Source organism: Muntiacus reevesi, chromosome 3, assembly GCF_963930625.1.
Source record: "Muntiacus reevesi chromosome 3, mMunRee1.1, whole genome shotgun sequence".
NCBI classification, from domain to species: Eukaryota; Metazoa; Chordata; class Mammalia; order Artiodactyla; family Cervidae; genus Muntiacus; species Muntiacus reevesi.
The window spans coordinates 139,932,273-139,952,000 of NC_089251.1; the positions used below are offsets into that span (position 1 = coordinate 139,932,273).

At 44.8% G+C, this 19,728-nt stretch overlaps 1 long non-coding RNA gene across 1 annotated transcript in view; it reads right to left on the reverse strand.

Annotated features, from left to right (window-relative positions):
* Positions 1-19,491, reverse strand: part of LOC136164958 (uncharacterized) — a 52,919-nt gene extending 33,428 nt beyond the window's left edge. The window contains exons 1-2 of the long non-coding RNA XR_010662430.1: positions 19,304-19,491; positions 15,849-15,929 (exon numbers count right to left, since the gene is read on the reverse strand). This is a non-coding gene — a long non-coding RNA (uncharacterized lncRNA). The remainder of the gene's footprint in view (positions 1-15,848; positions 15,930-19,303) is intronic.
* Positions 19,492-19,728: the final 237 nt, after the last annotated feature.

The following is a 19,728-nucleotide window of genomic DNA, read 5'->3' on the forward strand; positions in this document are numbered from 1 at the left end:
TGTTAATCTTATAGACTTTATTTTCTTCCTAATTTCTTCAACCTCAGTATTCTCATCAGCCCTCCCTATGCTTATGAAAAATATAGTGAAACTTTGAAAAAATTGCAAATGTGGTGGTCTAAGCCTCATTTGCCAAAACAGACCATGACTTCTTTCTGATCTGAGACAAACCTGCCCCAGCTCCCACACACAGCATCTTTCCCAGCTCTTTCCCAAGCTTTCATCACCACTGCACTCTCCAAATTAGAGGAGCAAGTACCAGATGGTGGGCCATTAGACAAGGCCACTGGTCATTCCTGAAGACCATGAAGACCGTGCTTTGAAAGCAAAGAGCGAAAGTAGAGGGGACTTGTCTCTGTGAGGACAGCAGCCCTCTGGGAGCCGAGAGGTGATGGAAAATACCTACACGACCTTCCCCAGGGCCAGCCCTCATGGCCCCAAAAAAGACCATGGGCACGACTATCCACTTGGAACCTTTCAAAAGCACCACTGAAATTCACCTACTCAAAAACATTGAAGAGACCAGAAAAGGTGCTTCTGGTTAAACATTTACCACAGGTGGACTCTGAGCCTCACTCTCTAGGACACACCTAAACAAGTTCATGCTCAGCTGCCCCTCCTCCACCTCCAGGAAAGCGACGAGCTCATGCCCATTCCGTCCAAGGAACAACTGGACCTCATCTTCACAAGCAACCTGCCACAATCCACAATAAAAAGAAACAAGTTAATGTTTCACTGAACCAAACTAGACACAGCGCAGCCAGAGCCCCAATTCCTGTGACTTAGAGGATGGGTTAGCCTTCCCCCAGTGGCAGCAAACCTGAGTGACTGGCAAACTGCAGGGAGTTTTTGCATTATCACAAGTCATTTCCAAAGGGTGGAAAGAGACACCATTCTGTTCCTCTCTCCCCACCCTCAGGAGATGTGATCGGAATCTCCCTGAATCATATCCAGTCCTGTCCTTTGATGAAGCCACTAGATAATGACTTTAATTGGTGGTTCCCACAGAAGTCACACAAAAATACAAGCAAAACTCAGGATCCCAGCACAGACCACTGAATCCGAATCTTTCTGGATGGGGCCTGAGTATTTGCATTTTTTTGAAAGTTCCCTGGGTGATCCCTGTGCGTCTTGAAAGTTAAAACCCACTAGACTGAATGAAACAAGTTTCCCTGAAATAGCCAAATGCTTGGGATACTGGTAGTCCACAGTGGGAAGGATGTCAAAGATACGTAGAGGGACTGAGCAGTCTTAGTTGCCCTCCAGCTCACAGCTGTTGTCTCCCTTCCTCCCAGCAGACACAGAACAGATACAGTACTTTGGAACCTGCTGCTCATAGATTGCCATTGTTTTCATAAAACCTGAACTTTATACCCCCTTCATTTTCTTCCAGGGTGTGGTTAGTGTCTATTTATCCAGTCTATACCATTGCCAGACAGCCGGGTGAATAGAAGTCATGGCCACAGGTGACTAAGCTGGCCTACAAAGACAGATCTGTACCCTTCCTTTCATTTTTACATTCCTCCTCATTATGCTGCAATTGTCCTCGAATGTATGCATGTGACAGTCTGCTCCCAGGTCAGGCCCACCCGACAAACATGAAACTTATCACTCCAGACAGTGGTGTTTAAATGGAAAATCACTAGGTGCTTCTTGCCCAGAAAGGCCTGGGAGATTCGGAAAAACCTGAGCCGTGTCTAGATTTGCCTTGGCTTCATGGAAAAACTATAGACCTTAAATAAACCACAATCATTCTGAATCCAGGCATCTATTGAACTGACAATCTTCAAGCTCTCCTGCCAGCTGCAGGTGAATGGAAACTTAGTTTTTCCCCTCGCCTCCTTTTATGAAGTCAGTAACTTTGATGATGACAAATATTCCTCATTGATGAGCACGTGTACAATGCTCCATTCCCACAGTGCTTACCAGAGAGGGAACCTCCACAGCAAAGACTTTACTGAGAATCATTGTAGAAAGACAGTGTTTCCCAAGGGCAGGGATGCAAGTAGAAATGAACTTGGGACTCATTCTAAGAAGCATCCCTAAAAATTACATTATTGACTTGAGTGGGGCCGGGTTGGGGGTGGGTGTTTAAAGTTGATTTTTATTAATGTATTGGATTCTGATTGGAGTAGAGGATTCCTTCCCCAAGAGAAAAATGGCCCCTGGTATATAATACTCAGGAAGCCCAAGGCAAAACCCACACAGCAGATTCATTTATCCTCCCTTGTTTGCATCTATTCCTTCATAGCTTGGATAGAAAGGTCCAGCAGGAAGAACAAACTGTTCCCACAGCTGAGCATACAGAAATTCTGATTTATGTGCAATGACTTACAATTTACCTGGACAATCAGGAGATTCATAATAACCACCTCACCCCTCACTCTATCTCATATTCCTCCATTAAGAGCTATTGGTTTTAAGCCAATCAATTCAAGTTCATGGGTTCATACAGTATTTCAGATCCTGCCATACAATCTCAGGCAGCTGTTGGTCTGGGGGAAATTCCTCCAGCTTTTATCCAGTCCCTTCCAGACAGCCTGATATGAGAATCACTTTCCATGGCTTCTGTGCTCTCCTAGGACGGACTGTTGTTCTGAAGCTGAAGAGCTGCTATTAGCACCATCATTTTTTCAAATGAACATTGAGCTAAATTATCTCAAATGTATAAAAGGAACATCTCTCACTGTGTTATGATGGAAAATTACCTTCCAGATTACAAGACTATACAAAGCACATATTAATTTGGGGCCCAAGGACATCCAAATTGCCTTAGCTTCCACGCTGTATTGTGATGGCACACTCTTAATAACGCCGGGTTCCAAGGAGACCGCAAGGTGCACGCTGTTAGGAAAATAAACCAGAATCTTTCTCCATTAGGATCACTGCATGCATACTCAAGCCCAGCTGGAGGTATTTTGCTCTGAGATTCAAGCCTTTTGCAGAGGAAATAAATTCCAATTGCACAGGCAGGGAAGTGAATGTGAATTCTAAACTGGGTCAAGCTCCCCAGATGGCTTTCTCACTGCTGCCCAGGAGTGAGGCCACCAAGGAAGCAGCCACTGCAGCCCCAGTGCCCAGAGGAGATGTCTAATGACAGGCATCCCAGGAAATACTTCCTGCTCATGCAAGTTCAATTCCACACCAAGGGGAAGGGGGACAGGGGAGGCCCGGCACTGACTGACGGAGTTTGCCAAGCGCCAATACTTGTGGCAAACGTATGTCAAAAAACGTATGTCAAAAACGTATGTGGCAACGTATGTGGCCCAACAACCAGCAAGTCCTGGGAACTAGCTCTGCCCAAATCAGCCCCAAACCTGTGCCCCTGGAACCCCAATAGTCAGCTCATATGCAGCCCACCATGGGGATATCTGGAGGTAAAAATAAGCCTTTTTAAAAATAAAAATTATTCGAGGTTTGCCTTGTTTGTTCCACCTACTCTTGTTTTTCTTCTTCTTTTTTTGAGATGATATCACAAAGCCAATCTCAGACATAATGATATTTCATGCTGATGTGCTTTAGCACACATCTATAAAAGATGTTTATTTTTCTTCTACTGAGTCACAATGCCAATACACACTGAACAAAAGTAGTAATAATTTCTTGTTATCATCTGCTGCTCAATCCCAAATCAAGTTTATCTCATGGTCCCCCAAATACCCTGTTTTGTTTTGTTTGTTCTGACAGTAAAGATTTTACAAAATAAGGTGCTCCTCCTGAAGGCTTGCCACACTGTAAAGGGCTATGGCTCCATTCCAGCTTCCCTTTCTCCTTCTTTAGGGAGCAGGGGTCCCAGTCTCTTCGGAGGATAGCACCCCCTGCCCCATTCATGCCAGCCCATGCAGCCAGCAGACAAGAACACACAAGAGTGAGCACTGCCAGGGTGCATCATCCTTGACCTCTCCATTCAGAAAGCTGCACCAAAGCTGGAGGAAAAGTTGCCTTTGATTGAGAAAAGGAGGCACTTCAGGAGTCTGCTGCACCCCCGACATGACGATAGTGACTTACCAATGGATGCTGAATACCTGACTAATTGAAAGGACTAGCTCAAGAAACAGGGTTGGTTCCTAGAGAACTGAGTGGAGACAGAACCCTTTATTTGCAGGGAGGCAGTTTCCCCCAGTGCAGAGGGTCCTGTCTGTTCCCTGTTGGGGACCCAACATGGAAAGCACCATGTTGGGACCCAAGGCACTAGCTCCTGAGCCAACACATTGGGGGTCCCCAGGGGTGAATTCCTCAACTTCTTACCCATCTGCTGAGATGCCCTCACCAAAAGGACTTTAGAATTAAAATCCACTTTATTCAATTCTTCCACTGGAGGAGCATTTCACTTTAAATTATACAATATTCATGACATAAAATTAAGAGGCACAAAAATTGATGAGAAAAGAACTCTCCAAGACAGTCTTCCCAAATAAAAGACTCTATCTAGATATTTGCTAAAGCACATCATTGTTTGCAGTGTTGTTAGTTGGGCATATCACTGATCATCTTATTTTTTAAATCAGATATAAATCACTGTTTGATTAAGACTGTTTTTTAAAGTAGGAAAGAATCTAAGATTATTTCTCATTATGGTCAAAGCTATGACAAACCTAGACAGCATATTAAAAAGCAGAGACATCACTTTGCCAACAAAGGTCCATATAGTCAAAGCTATGGTTTTTCCAGTGGTCATGTATGGGTGTGTGAGAATTGGACCATAAAGAAGGCGGAGCACCAAAGAATTGATGCTTTTGAACTGTGGTGCTGGAGAAGGCTCTTGAGAGTCCCTTGGACAGCAAGGAAATCAAACCAGTCAATCCTAAAGGAAATCAACCCTAAATATTCATTGGAAGAACTGAAGCTGAGGCTGCAATACTTTGGCCATCTGATGCAAAGAGTTGACTCTTTGGAAAAGACCCTGATGCTGGTAAAGACTGAAGGCAGGAGGAGAAGGGGACAACAGAGGATGAGATGGTTGGATGGCATCATTGACTCACTGAGCATGAGTTTGAGCAAACTTCAGGAGATGGTGAAAGACAGGGAAGCCAGATGTGCTGCAAGCCATGGGGTCAACAAAGAGCCAGACACAACTTAATGACTGAACAACAGTGGTCAAAACTTTTCACCCTTAATTTCTCCTTAATAAAACTTCTGATCTCAGACCACAAAAACAACCAACAACAATAACAGAACCAGAGATAATGGCAGGGATGGAATCCCTGATGCAATGTGAACATTATGCAGGAACTAGAGCAGCCCTTCTCAAACTGTGGTCCCCAGACCAGCTTCACAACATCAGCTGGGGATGTATTAGAAGTGCACATTCTCAGTCCATTCATGACTGGGGTACATGGGGATAGGAGGGGAGACCAGTATTTTAACAATGTCCCCCACAGGGGATTCTGATGTAGCCTGAAGTCTGAGACCCACAAGGACGCAAAGAATGTCTGCTAGTCCTAGAGCCCTCCCTGCTGCCCTCTTTAGTCAACAAACCTTTTGGAGGCCTCCCATATGTCAAGTGTTCTGTTAGATCCTGGAGCTGCTAGAGGACAGCCTCCCTGCCTCCTCACCCCCAAGCCGAAATGTACACAGTGTGAGTGGAGAGAGGTGCTCACTGAAGCCAAGAAGGCAGTGTCCACCAGTGCTGTTGTTGCAACTGTTAGATTCCTGGCTCCTCAGCTATGGTGTTCGGTGACCTCCGGCAAGTCGTTATCTCCTTCTCTCTGGGGATAATAATAGTCATCAGGTTATGGGGCTGTGGTGAGACTTCGGTGAAATAATGCAGACAGGGCATTTAGCACTGGACCTCACACACAGAGAGGAGAGGCACCCAAGGTATAGGGGGAGAGAGTGGACAGCATGTGGGTCCATATCACCGGACCAGGAAAGTTTCTGGGAGTGGGTCCTTTAGAAGCTGGTCTGGGGAGGCAGCTCATTCTGTGTAAAGCCGGGCTGTGAGCTGGAATTCAGTGACTCCGAGGCTCTTGCTGGCTCCAGGGGCTGGGGTTCTGAGATTTGGGGGGCATCTCCAGCAGGCCCTGTGGACTCAACAGTACTATTTGTTTATCATTCTGTTCCTGTTTACCGTTTTGCCCAGCTCCCCCTTCCTGACCATTTTAAAAGTCAGAATCACCTTCTGCAGCTCCTGGAGTCTCTGAACATCTTACCCATGTGGCTCAGTGGTAAAGAATCTGCCTGCTATGCAGGAGACTCAGGTTCGATCCTGGGCCAGGAAGATTCCCCTGGAGAAGGAAACGGCAACCCACTCAATATTCTTGCCTGGGAAATCCCATGGACAGAGGACCCTGGCGGGCTATAGTCCAAGGAGTCACAACAGAGTCGGACACGACTGACTGACTAAAAACAACAACAAATCTACCACCATCCAATAAATGAAGCCTTCTCCCTCGCTGACTTCCTCTTCTTGAGAAATGTGGGTGAATCGAGGACTTCACCACTCACCAACCTCAGCACTTGCCTCTCAACTATCCTGTCCGGTGATCCTCTCAAAACCTTTTCTCACCAACCTCCCCCACTTTTGCATCAGTTTGCAGAAACACAGACATGTTGGATGTGCAGGTCGACTGATTCCAGTTTCCCTTCCCAAGGGGTGCTTCTGCATGATGCTCACCATGCCTCGCCTTGGCTCCCTTCCATCCCCTGTCCCCCTGAAGTGGGTCAAGGACCCTGAAGTTGTTTTCAGCATAGTCTGTACTTTCTTTTTCCAAAATAATTCTTTTCTCCTTTGTTTTTATTTTTAATTGAGAAGGGCAGCACAAACGCCGGCACTGCGCCCCTCTGTGGGTCTATTCCCCCTCTCCATCAGGAACCTGGGCCTCCCGTCCCTTTATTTCAGTGGCCGGCTGATTGGAACAGAGCGGCCCCCCTCTTCCTCCCCAACCCCACAATTGTCACCGCCAATTAGTGCATTGTTAGGACACACAATGGCGTTACTGTAGCCAGTGGAATGGGCGGCCTTTGTGCTTCTCCAGCCGGCCGTGGGGGCAGTCAAGTTTCATTTAGAGACTTAAAACACAACGCCAGAAGAAAAATGCTATCAGAAAAGCAAAAAGGAAAAACAGAGAAAGAAAAAAAAATAACAGGAGGTAAGAAAAAGAAGGAAAGGGGGGGGGGAGAAAAGATGATGATAAAGATGAAGACGAAGGGGAAGAAGGCAGGCCGTAAGCAAATGTTGAAAAGGAGAAGAAAAAAAAATCTGCTATTCAGGGGTTAGCCCCAACTCATGAAAAGACCCAAGTGGTCTCTACACACAGAAGCCCCCCTCAGAACACAAAAAAGGGCTCGGGCTTAACAGTAATTAGTGGTCTGATTGTGCTTGGAACACTGTGTGTCTTTAGAGGATTTTCCCAACTTTTCTATTTTATTTTTTTCCAGTCTTCTCAAATCTAGAAGGTGGGGGGGGGGGGCGGGGAAGGTGGGGCCTGGGGAAGGAAGGGGCCACACTCGCTCCCAGCAATCTAGGTTTGGGGGGAATTCAGTTTTTCTCTTTGACAGGTAAATTGGATTTCATTCTCTACAGCTTGTAACTAATTACAGAGGGTATTTTTCTGGAAGAACGTGACATATGGGTGAGTTTGGGAGTCACTGTTTTATTTGTTTCAAGTGCCCTTCCAGCAGCCTGGCCCTTTTTGCAGCCTGGAAGATGCCCCCAGAGGCCCAGCTCTTTAATCCAGAGCCACAGGTTGTGGACTTTTTCTCTCAGCCAAACTTTTGTGTCCAAGAGAGCTCCGTCCTCCTTGTAAAGATGAATATCCCAGTTTAGACACGAGACTAGCCTGAAAAAGCAGCCTTGGCTCCTGAGCCGGTTAGGCACCTGGAACGTTTGTCAGAGGCTCTCAGGCTGGAAACACAGCTTCCCCAGTTTTCACTGCTCTGGTCCTCATGCATCCCTCCCCAAATCGATGTGTTCCCTGCTTGTTAGAGCTCTGGGTGCAAAGGATGCTCTCTGAACCCCAGAAGCCTTCGGCCACCCTGCCCTTAGACTGGTCTCTCTCTCCTCCCACCTGCCCCACCACACCCTTCAGTATCTGGAATGTGCCAAGATGCACCACGTCAGACTGGCCACCAAACAAAAATATTCCTGTGTTGTTTGTAACATTTTTCCTGGAACCACCCAACCCTGTGCAGCCCAATTCATAAATTTGTGCCGACTTCACTCTGCGACAGGGGGGTTTTATTTCCCTTCAGATGCACTACATATGCTTCCCCTTTCGCTCTGTCTGAGTCAGACCAGACTCCCAATGTTTGGTTGTTTGGGTGGTTTTTTGTTTGTTTGTTTGTTTTTTTAAATAAGCTAATTAATGGAGACATCTATTCCATGCAAGGTTTACATAAAATCTCACTCACTTGAGAAACAGTTTCCCCACACTTTACCCAGGACTGGCTCACCGGTGTTGCCTCCTGTTTGGTTTTTCTGTCTGTCAAGTAGAAGCCAGAGAGGGGTGGGGGGTGGGCCCCCAGCCACGTGAAGACCAGAGTTCTAATCCACATCCTGCCCAGGACCGCTGGGTGTTCATGTGCAAAAGGAGGACCCCTGCGCTCACCTTCAGGCATTGTCATGAGGATGAGAAGAGACAGCCTATGAAAGGAGAGGAGCCCTGGCACACACCGCCTGGCAGTGAATACACACCGGCTTCCTTCCGTTGTCTGCAGTCCGGGGGCCGCTGGAGGAGCTCATTTTTCATTCCCTCCGCGCTGCGCCATGCGGCTGTACCACTCCGGTGCACGCCCTGTCCACACTGGCTCCCTCACCCCCACCTCCAACCCCGCGGAAAAAGAACGAGACCTGATTCCCTCAGGAAAGAAAGAGTGGAACCCTCTGATAATGGCCCCTGGAATGTCACAAACACCCCAAGTCAGGAAATGCAAATCCCAGGGAGGCCGTAAGGAAACAATGCTGACTGAGCTGCTGCTAAAGGCGGGGTGTCTGGGACGGGAGTGGAGAGGGGGCGGGTGCGTTGGTTCCCCCAAGAGCTGGGGCAAAGGGGACGTCCGCTTCATGTGCAAACAGGGGAGTGGGGCCCAAAAAGCGACTTGGGGTATGTCCCAAGTCGGCACCTCCCACCTTCCTCCATCGTCAGCCTTTGGCTCCGGGAGCGCCCACGGAAACCCAAAGCCTGGGAGCCTGCAAAGAAAGAGGGACACAGGGTCGCAGCGGAGGACGGCCCGGCCGGGACCACAGCGAACGAGGCTTCAAGCCTGAGGTCCTGTTAGCAAGTTCACTGAATCTCATCTCCTGTCTGTCCACTGTTACTTCTCCCATCCTCGTCCTCTCTCTCCCCAGGCCATTTCAGTGGCTTCTTAACCAGCCTTCCTGCCAAACCCTTCAGTGCTTAAGCCTGATCTTGCCCCAGCCCCACTTAAAAGTCTCTTAAGGCTCTCAGCTGCCTTGAGGACACAGTCCAAACACCACAGCCTGACCCAGAAGCCCTTGACGGTGTAGTCCCGTCTTTCCCTTTAACTTCCTTTCCTGCCATCAGCATGGCCTCCTGGGCTCCCAAGCTGTGCTTTTGCATGGGACCCCATTATGGATTTAATGCTCAGCTGTTGCTGTCTTGAAATTCTGAAGAATTTTTGAACGAGGGCCCTGCATTTGCCTTCTGCACCGTGCGTGTCCCAAGCTGTGCTCAGTCATGTCCAACTCTTTGCAGCTTCATGGACTGTGGCCCATCAAGCTCTTCTGTTCATGGGATTTTCTAGACAAGGATACTGGAATGAGTTGCCACTTCCTTCTCCAGGGAATCTTCCTGACCCAGGGATCAAACCCACATCTTGCATGTCCTGCATTGGCAGGCGGATTCTTTACCACTGAGCCACCTGGGAAGCCTTCATTTTACACGGGACCCACAAAATGTGGTGACCGGACCTGCTTCTCTCCTTTCTCCCCCTTCACATTGCTCTGCCAGCTAACTACTTACAGTTCTCCAGGTTTGTGCGGTTCCTTCTGTTTGAAACATTCTCCTTATCTATTTGCCAAGCTTTCTATCACTCATCAAATTTTGCTTGCGTGTCTCCTACTCTGCAAATTGTCCTGCATTCCCCTGTCTGAAGATTGTAGTGACTCTTTGTGATTGTTCACTTTTCAGCTTATCACAACCTAGTCTGATTTATTTCCTGCTTCAACTTACAGGTTAGGCATGTGAATATGACAGATCTGGTGTCTTGCACAAGTACCAAGATTTCTAATGCTCGTTTGAGTGACATTGAATCAAGTGCTATATTTAAGAAATAAATGTTTATTGAAAGTATCATTTTCACTCCAATGACCACACCTATGTTCTGCATACACCTTGATTTCGACCCTTATATCCTCACTCTAGCCTCACTTGGGTCCCTCAGAAACTGTGCACTTAAATCACTGCCTGGGACCAGTAAAGTGGACTCTGTTAAGTGGTACGCCTTTGAGTGATGCCGTCCAGTAGAACATTCTACAGTGACAGAAATGTTCGGTACAGCGCCAACAGTCACACTAGCTACTGAGCATGTAAAACATCATAGCTAATGCAACTGAGAGACTGAACTTTTTTTTAAACTTATTTTGTGTATTTAGCTGCACTGGGTCTTAGTTGTGGCATGTGTGGTCTTCTACTTACAGATGTGGGATTTAGTTCCCCAACCGGGGATCAAACCCAGGCCCCTTGCATTGGGAGTGCAGAGTCTTAGCCACTTGACCACCACTGAGAGTCTGAATGATGAATTTTATTTCTCTTGAACTCATTTAAAAGTTGATAGCCACATTGAAGCTCCCACATTGGACAGCACAAACCCTTCATGATGTTACTGATCGATGCTCATCACGGCCAGGGAATAAGTCTGCTCACAGACCTTGCTGCTTCAGAAAGACCTCTGTGCAAATCACAAGCATTTGAGCACCTCCTGAGGACAAAGATTTTCAAAGACAGGGGAACCAGTCTTTCCTGATTTCCTTAAGTGAAACCAGCAACCTCTCTCCACAGACACACTGCTGAGGACGACAATTTGGGGCCCCCTGGTATAGACACATCCCGTCTTACCTGGGAAGTGAGAACAAAGAGCTTTCCACACCTGAGAGGGAAGTACCTGATGGAGTCAGGTATTTTGGTTGCCAACGGCAATAAGACTAGACTTCATTCCTTCCTTCCACAGTTGTCAAAGGCTCCTATTCACACTAATTATGGCTCTTCACTGGGCCTTTGAGTTCTGGGTACAACACCAGTGGAGGGTCTTCTGGGTGTTGGGTTGTTAAAGACTTTTAGTGAAGCAACGAGAGAAGGAGAGGATTCCATTATCACGGTGCACTGTTTCTTTCAGTGAGAACTTCTATAACCAAAACAGATATCAGTAGATCACCTGGGGACAGGTTCAAAGGTGAGAGCAGCTGGGTGAGTAGAACTCACGACAAAACTATGTGGCTGAGATTCAGGATGGCACAGGCAGATCACATGACAGAAGAGTGAGCTTCTTGGCTCTTTTGTGTTTAAAAATGATCCACAAACTTGCAGCAAAGAGAAAGTCCCTATAGGATTTGCATCATAGTTCCAAATGCTATTTTAAGTTATAATCACAAAGCGGGGCTGGAGGATGGGTGAAATAGATGAAGGGGATTAAGAGGTACAAACTACCAGTCACAAAATAAGTAAGTCACAGGAACGCAATATACAGCTCAGGAAGTACAGTCAGTAATATTGTGTAATTTACAATTGTGTAATATTTTATAACTTACAAAAATATTGAATTATAATTTACAGTTGTGTAATATTTTGTAATTTACAAAAATATTGAATCATTGTTGCATACCTGAAACCTCAACTGCAAGATGAAACCAGCCATTCCTAAAGGAAATCAACCCTGAATATTCATTAGAAGGAAGCTGAAGCCCCAATACTTTGACCACATGATGTGAAGAGCCAACTCACTGGAAAAGACCCTGATGTTGGGAAAGATTGAGGGCAAAAGGAGAAGGAGCAGCAGAGGATGAGATGGTTGGATAGTATCACTGATTCAGTGGACACAAATCTGAGCAAACTCCAGGAGAGAATGAAGGACAGAGGAGTCTGGCATGCTACTGTCCATGGGGTCGCAAAGAGTCAGCAACTGAACAACAACAATACCTGAAACGAATATGTCAATTATACTTCAATAAAAAACATTATCATCAAAAGGATAGATTATGGGAATTCCCTAGTGGTCCAGTCATTAGAACTCCATGTTTTCACTGCTGAAGGTTCAGGTTTAACCTCTGGTGAGAGAATAAATATCCCACAAACAGCATGGCATGACCAAAAAATAATAATAATAATTGATAAATATTTTAGAAAAAGGGTAGATTAACTTTCAGGTCTCCAAGTAAAATATGGGTCCTTCCCCTCATCTTTACTGCCACCACCTCCACCACCACCATCTCGGGGTTCCCTTGGGGCACTCTATTTTCATAGATCCTAGAATAGACATTTCTGGAGAATTAGCTACAGCTAAGCCTGGTAAGTTTGAAGTGAAGTTTGAAGTGAAAGTCGCTCAGTCGTGTCCAACTCTTTGCAACCCCATGGACTCATCCATGGAATTCTCCAGGCCAGAATACTGGAGTGGGTAGCCATTCCCTTCTCCAGGAGATCTTCCCAACCCAGGGATCAAATTCAGGGCTCCTGCCTTGCAGGCGGATTCTTTACCAGCTGAGCCACAAGGGAAACCTGGGAAGTTAGATGTCAATCCTAAAGGAAATTAACCCTGAATATTCATTGGAAGGACTGATGCTGAAGCTGAAGTTCCAATACTTTGGCCACTTGATGCGAAGAGTTGACTCATTGGGAAAAAAACCCTGAATCTTGGAAAGATTGAAGCCAAAGGAGAAGGGTACGACAGAGGATGAGATAGTTAGAAAGCAACACTAACTCCATAGACATGAGTTTGAGCAAACTCTGGGAGCTAGTGAAGGACAAAGAAGCCTGGTGTGCTGCAGTCCATGGGGTAGCAAAGAGTCAGAGGTGACTTAACTGCAGTTCATGGGGTCACAAAGACTCAGAGACGACTTAGCGACTGAACAAAAACAAGCCTGGGAAGTCAGGATGAGAACTGGGAAAATAATAGCTGATACTGTGGGGCTTTTCCCCTTAAAACTCTGATTGCATTTAAAAACAGATACACAACTTTCTTCCCAGAAATATAAAATTCAATTTGAAGCATTCTCCACATCTTTCTTCTCTCTGAGAACAGTTGTTCATGCTAATTATTCTCAGCTGACTCTATGGTTACAGAGGCTCTGAAATGGTTCACTGAAAATATACTTTATCAGTCACTATTTGGCTCTAGAGCTGTATTTAAAGGGAGCTGTATACAAAAAAAAAAAAAAAAACATAACGCAGGTCTCTGACCCCAGAGGAATCACTGTTTGTCTGCCTGTGTGACAAGGAACAAAGTTTAGAGACCAATACAAGAATAAATTCAAGTCCGTGTTAAGTTATGGGCTGAAAGTTCCCAGCATGGTCAGAATTGGGAAATGCAGAGATCCCTGGGGGCCACAGTCAGGAGGCAGCATCCCCCAGGAGATAAGCAGAGCCATTCCCAAGGGATGTTAAGCTGGAGCCTTCATGCTGGCTTTAGGAACCTCCTGCAGCCTCTGGATGTGGCAGGGCCTCAGGGAAGAAGCCCCAGGAGGAGGAGGGGCTCAACCAGTGAAGCTGTAAACCACAGAGGGTTAAGGACATGCAGTCATTCTAACCTGCATCCCCACATCCAATCCGGGACACCCAGCAAAACCATGATTCCTCTCCTGCCCCCCTTCCGGGGCAATACACTGCAAAGCCACCCTCTGGCCACGGTGCCTCTCAATAATTCGGATCCAGTGTTAGAGGACCATGAACACAGGGTAGGGTAACCATCAGGAAGATTTCAGGGCCTGCCGCTGAAGGGGCATGGATTAATTCCCAGCTCTGCTCTTTACCATGAGCTGTGTGACCGCCAGCAAGTAACTTCACCATCCTGAGCCCTTCCCATCTGTCAAAAATGGGGTGATGAAGTTTCCCTTGCAAGATTATGATGAAGACCAAGCAAGATGAAGAACCACTGGGAGGTGGGAGAGAGGCTCAAGAGGGAGGGGACATAGGTACACTGATGACTGAGGTTTGACAGAAACCAGCACAATACTCTAAAGCAACTATCCTTCAATTAAAAACAAATTTTAAAAATTAATTAAAGATTAATTAAGTGGAATTTAAGTGGAATTTAAAATTAAGTGGGAAAAAAAAAAAAGAACCACTGTTCCTTTTCTACTCTTTATTCTAGTCTGTGAGTTATTTGATCACGAACTAGCCTCATTTTGACAAAACTCATGGCAATACAGTTTCCCTGGAGTGCTTTTCAAATAGCAGAAACTTGATTTACTATTTCAGAGGCACTTGGTTTTTTTTTTTTTTTTTTTTTTTTTCTGAGACTGGTCAACAAGGTTAAACTTACGGAAAACTGTGCTGTGATGTATCAGTAAGAATTTAGTTCAGTTTCTGGATTTGACTGATCATAGTCATGAGCTGTTCAAAAGTATATCATTTAATCATTTGGTAAATATTTACGGAACACCTACGATGAAGTAGGCCCTGTGCTGCATACAGATGGCTGCCTGTCTCCTTTTATTTTTATAATAATAAAAACTCTTATCAATAACTGTTCCTTAAATAATCAAAGAGATAAGGACAAGGTCTTGGATCCAAATGATGTGGAAACATGTTTAAATGTGTCTAAGTTGCCATATATACAACAGATAAAGACTATACGGATTACATAAATATTGTTTAAAGTCCCACTAAAAATCAAACCAGAGAATGGGCAATTCACAGAAAAGAGACCCTAAATTGCCAATAAACATATGAAGTACCCAGTGGAAGGTTGTGGACTTATTTAAGAGTGAGTTAACATATGATCCAGCAATCCCACTTCTGGTTATTTTCCCAAAAAAATTTAAAGCAGGGACTCAAATATCTGCACCCCCAAGTTCATGGCAGCATTGTTCCCAAGAGCGAAAAGGTACAACCACTGAAGTGTCCATTAACAGATGGATAGGTAAACAAATGCACATACATACGATGGACTATATTATTCAGATTTTGAAAAGAAGGAAACTCTATTACACGCTACAACTCGGATGAACCTCAAAGACAGGATTTGAGGTGCAATAAGCTGGACAAAGAGACAAATACTGTATGATCCCACTTATATGAGCCAGCTAGAGTAGTCAGATTCACACAGGCAGTAAGTAGAATAGGGGCTGCCAGGGGCTGAAGAGGAACGAATGGAGAGCTGGCGTTTCACGGGCACAGAGTTTAGTGGAAAACAAAGGGTTCTGGAGATGGACAGTGGTAATAATTGTACAACAATGTGAGTGGAGTTAATGTCACTGAACTGTAAACCTAAAAATGGTTAAAATGGTAAATTTTATGTTATAGATATTTAATCACAATCTTAAAAGCATTTCTAAATTTGGATTCCAAAGTAACTAGTTTTTTAATCTTTAATTAGGTTTGCTGGATATTCTTCCTTCCCCTCCCATCACTGAACTTCCTCAGTGAGCGGTTACTGTTAAAAATGCAAGAGGGGGGAAAAAAAAAAACTAGTACAAGGTAGACAAAGAAAGAAGTCTGATGTAAATCATTTTGTGAAAAAGGGTGATTGCAAGTTTGATGTGTACAATATTGTCCCATGTATATTAAGGAAAGGAAACACATCATATGTGCAAAAGCATAAAGAAGTGTCTCCTAGGAAATACCCAATACTGGTCTCAAAGGTTACCTCTGAGGAGGAGACGGGGAGATAAAAGAGAACTCCTGATTCATCTTTATTGTTGAATCATTAAAAATAGATCCACAATTTCCCAGTACCTGAGAGGAAGGCTGGGGTCTCCTGTCCAGAGGACTTGGCAAGTGAGGCCTCAGATTGTCCCATCTGACTTTGATAGCATCCTACAAAGTGAAAAACAGGCTACTGCATGTCAGGAGATCATGATGGCAAATATCATGAACCATTGTCTACAAAGACTGAAGCATATCTGTGACGTCACCACTTTCAGTTTTCAGTGTGGAAAATACTCTCACCATGGCTCTACCTGGGTGGTAACAGCTCAGCTTTGAGCCAGAAATATAGGAATATAAATACACATTTTATTGGTATGAGGTAAGCAAACTTACTTAACCTCTTCAAGCATCAGTTTTCTCACCTGTAAAATGGTAATAACAAAAATATAGATTTGGGGAGGAGGTGAGGATTACAAAGCATCTGGCATATACCAAGCACCCAATAAGTACCATTAATATAAAATAATGAGTTCTCATTTCTCTAAAAGAATATTTAGAGTTCAGTTCAGTTCAGTTGCTCAGTCATGTCCTACTCTTTGCGACCTCATGGACTGCAGCACACCAGGGCTCCCTGTCCATCACCACCTCCCAGAGTTTACTCAAACTCATGTCCATTGAGTCAGGGATGTCATCCAACCATCTCATCCTCTGTCATTCCCTTCTTCTCTCGCCTTCAATCTTTCCCAGCATCAGGATCTTTTCAAATGAGTCAGCTCTCCGTATCAGGTGGCCAAAGTAATGGAGTTGCAGCTTCAACATCAGTGCTTTCAATGAACATTCAGTTCTGATTTCCTTTAGGATGAATGGGTTGGATCTCCTTGCAGTCCAAGGGACTCTCAAGAGTCTTCTCCAACACCACAGTTCAAAGGCATTAATTCTTTGGCACTCAGCTTTTTTTATAGTCCAACTCTCACATCCATACATGACTACTGGGAAAACCATAGCCTTGACTAGATGGACCTTTGTTGGCAAAGTAATGTCTCTGCTTTTTAATATGCTGTCTAGGTTGGTCATAACTTTCCTTCCAAAGAGCAGCCATCTTTTAAATTCAAGGCCTCAGTCACCATCTGCAGTGATTTGGGGGCCCCAAAAAATAAAGTTAGCCACTGTTTCCACTGTTTCCCCATCTATTTGCCATGAAGTGATGAGACCAGATGCCATGATCTTAGTTTTCTGAATGTTGAACTTTAAGCCAGCTTTTTCACTCTCCTCTTTCACTTTCATCAAGAGGTTCTTTAGTTCTTCTTCACTGTCTGCCATGAGGATGGTGTCATCTGCATATCTGAGGTTATTGATATTTCTCCTGGCCATCTTGATTCTAGCTTGTGCTTCTTCCAGCCCAGAGTTTCTCATGATGTGCTTTGCATATAAGTTAAATAAGCAGGGTGACAATATACAGCCTTGACGTACTCCTTTTCCTATTTGGAACAAGTCTGTTGTTCTATATCCAGTTGTAACTGTTGCTTCCTGACCTGCATATAGGTTTCTCAAGAGGCAGGTCAGGTGGTCTGGTATTCCTATCTCTTTCAGAATTTTCCACAGTTTATTGTGATCCACACAGTCAAATGCTTTGGCATAGTCAATAAAGCAGAAATAAATGTTTTTCTGGAACTCTCTTGCTTTTTCAATGATCCAGTGGATGTTGGCAATTTGATCTCTGGTCCCTCTGCCTTTTCTTTTTTTTAATTTTATTTATTTTTATTAGGAGGCTAATTACTTTACAATATTGTAGTGGGTTTTGTCATACATTGACATGAATCAGCCATGGATTTACATGTATTCCCCATCCTGATCCCCCCCTCCCACCTCCCTCTGCCTTTTCTAAAACCAGCCTGAACATCTGGAAGTTCACAGTTCACGTATTGTTAAATTTAAAGTTATGACCTCTCAAAACCCAAAGTCAAAGCTATTTCTCTACCTTTCCCAGTAGCTGGCATTAGAAGTGTTAGTCTCTTAGTCTTATCTGACTCTTTGCAACTCCATGTGGTATAGCCTGCCAGGTTCATGTGTCCATGGAACTCTCCAGGCAAGAATACTCGAGTGAGTTGCCATTCCCTTCTCCAGGATCTTTCCAATCCAGGGACCAAACCCAGTGTCGTGCACTGCAGGCAGATTTTCTACTGTATGAGCCAGCACGGAAGCCACATTTGGAAGGCAATCAATAAATAGGACCCGATGCCTCACCCAGAGGACCTGTGGTTCGCAAACCTCAGCGGGCATCCAAATGACCTGAGGAGCTTGTTAAAAATACAGATTCCCAGGGGTTATTCCCTGGTGGTCCAGTGGGTATGACTCTATGCTTTCAATGCCAAAGGTGAAGGTTCAATTCTTTTTTTTTTTAAGTTAATTTATTTAATTGGAGGCTAATTACTTTACAATTTTGTAGTGGTTTTTGCCATGCATCGACAAGAATCTGCCATGGTTGTACATGTGTCCCCAATCCTGAACCCCCCTCCCACCTCCCTTCCCATTCCATCCCTAAGGGTCATCCCAGTGCACTAGCCCTGAGTGCCCTGTCTCAGGCATCGAACCAGGACTGGCGATCTATTTCACATATGATAATATACATGTTAGGGTGAAGGTTCAATTCTTGATCAGAGAATGAAGATGCTATAAACCTTGCAGCCAAAAGAAAGAAAATAAACCTGAAAACCAAAACCAGATTCCCAGAGCCCATACTTAGAAACTGTGATACAGTTGTGACCCCAGAATCTGCAATGTACCTCCAGTGATGCATGAAGCAAAGGTAAGAAACCCTGTTCTAAGAGTCATGTTTGAAAACGGTGGGGCAGAGTTCTCCACCAGAATGTTCTTTTCCCTACTCTGCCCTCCCCTCCTTCTCTATAAGAAAGTGAGCACTTCCTTTCTTCTCCCTTCTCCAGAGTTTTAGGAAGTACACTTTCTAGAAAAGATGCCGTTGCTATTTCTTTACAAAGTCTCAACAGGACAGTTTCTAAAAGAAAAGGGAGGGGAGGGAAGGGGAGTGGGGAAGGAAGGGAGGAAAAAAGACAGTTTCTTGGAGATGGAGTGGGAGGAGGAAGCAGAGGACTTCCAACTTTCGGTATTTAAACCAAAAAGACTAAAAATCCTTACATATCCCATGTAATGGGGCAGACAGACCCTTTCCATCCTCTGGGATAAAATCCAGAATTTTCCAGTTGGGATAATAGTGCAAATGAGAGATACAGGAAAAAAAAAAAAAACAGGCTGGAGGAAGAGAGGGCAGGATAGTGGGGGTCGGGGATTTGTTTTTAATATAATTTATTTAATTATAGCTTATATATTTGTTTATTATTTATTTATTGGCTACTCTGGGTCTTCACTGCTACGTGGATTTTTCTCTAGCTACTCCCTAGTTGCAGGGAAACTGAGGACCACAGGATGCAGCCACATAGCTGGGATGTGAATTCAGGCCAAGGCAAAAGTTCCCCTTTTCAGTATCTTTTAAACAAAAAAATAAATAAGTAAAAATAAAAACTCACCTAATGCTTTTTTTCGGTTTCCTGCGGCTCGGCAAACACCAACTAATGAATTCATCTGCCCAGGACAGCCCCTCCAGAGGGAGGTAAACAGTTCCAGGCTCTTAGACCCTATCTGCTAAGTAAACCAGAACTACAATGGGCTAGGAGTTAAGCAGCTTGTGTGGCGAGAGGCTGCATAAAGTTAATTAATTGTGTCGCGGCTGTAGCTGATAAAGCAGGGCTAGTGGGTGGCTATTTTACAGTCACACAGCTCTAGGTGAAAGTTGAAAATTAACGTAGCTGCTTCAGCAGGAGACTTGAGGTTCCAGAGTCAACCCTTATTAACACTAGGGCTTCAAATGAAGGGGCAGTTTGATTAGAGAAACACAAGGAGTTGGGGTCGGGGGTTGGTGGGGAGGAGAAAGAGGGCCCATTAAAGTCGGGAG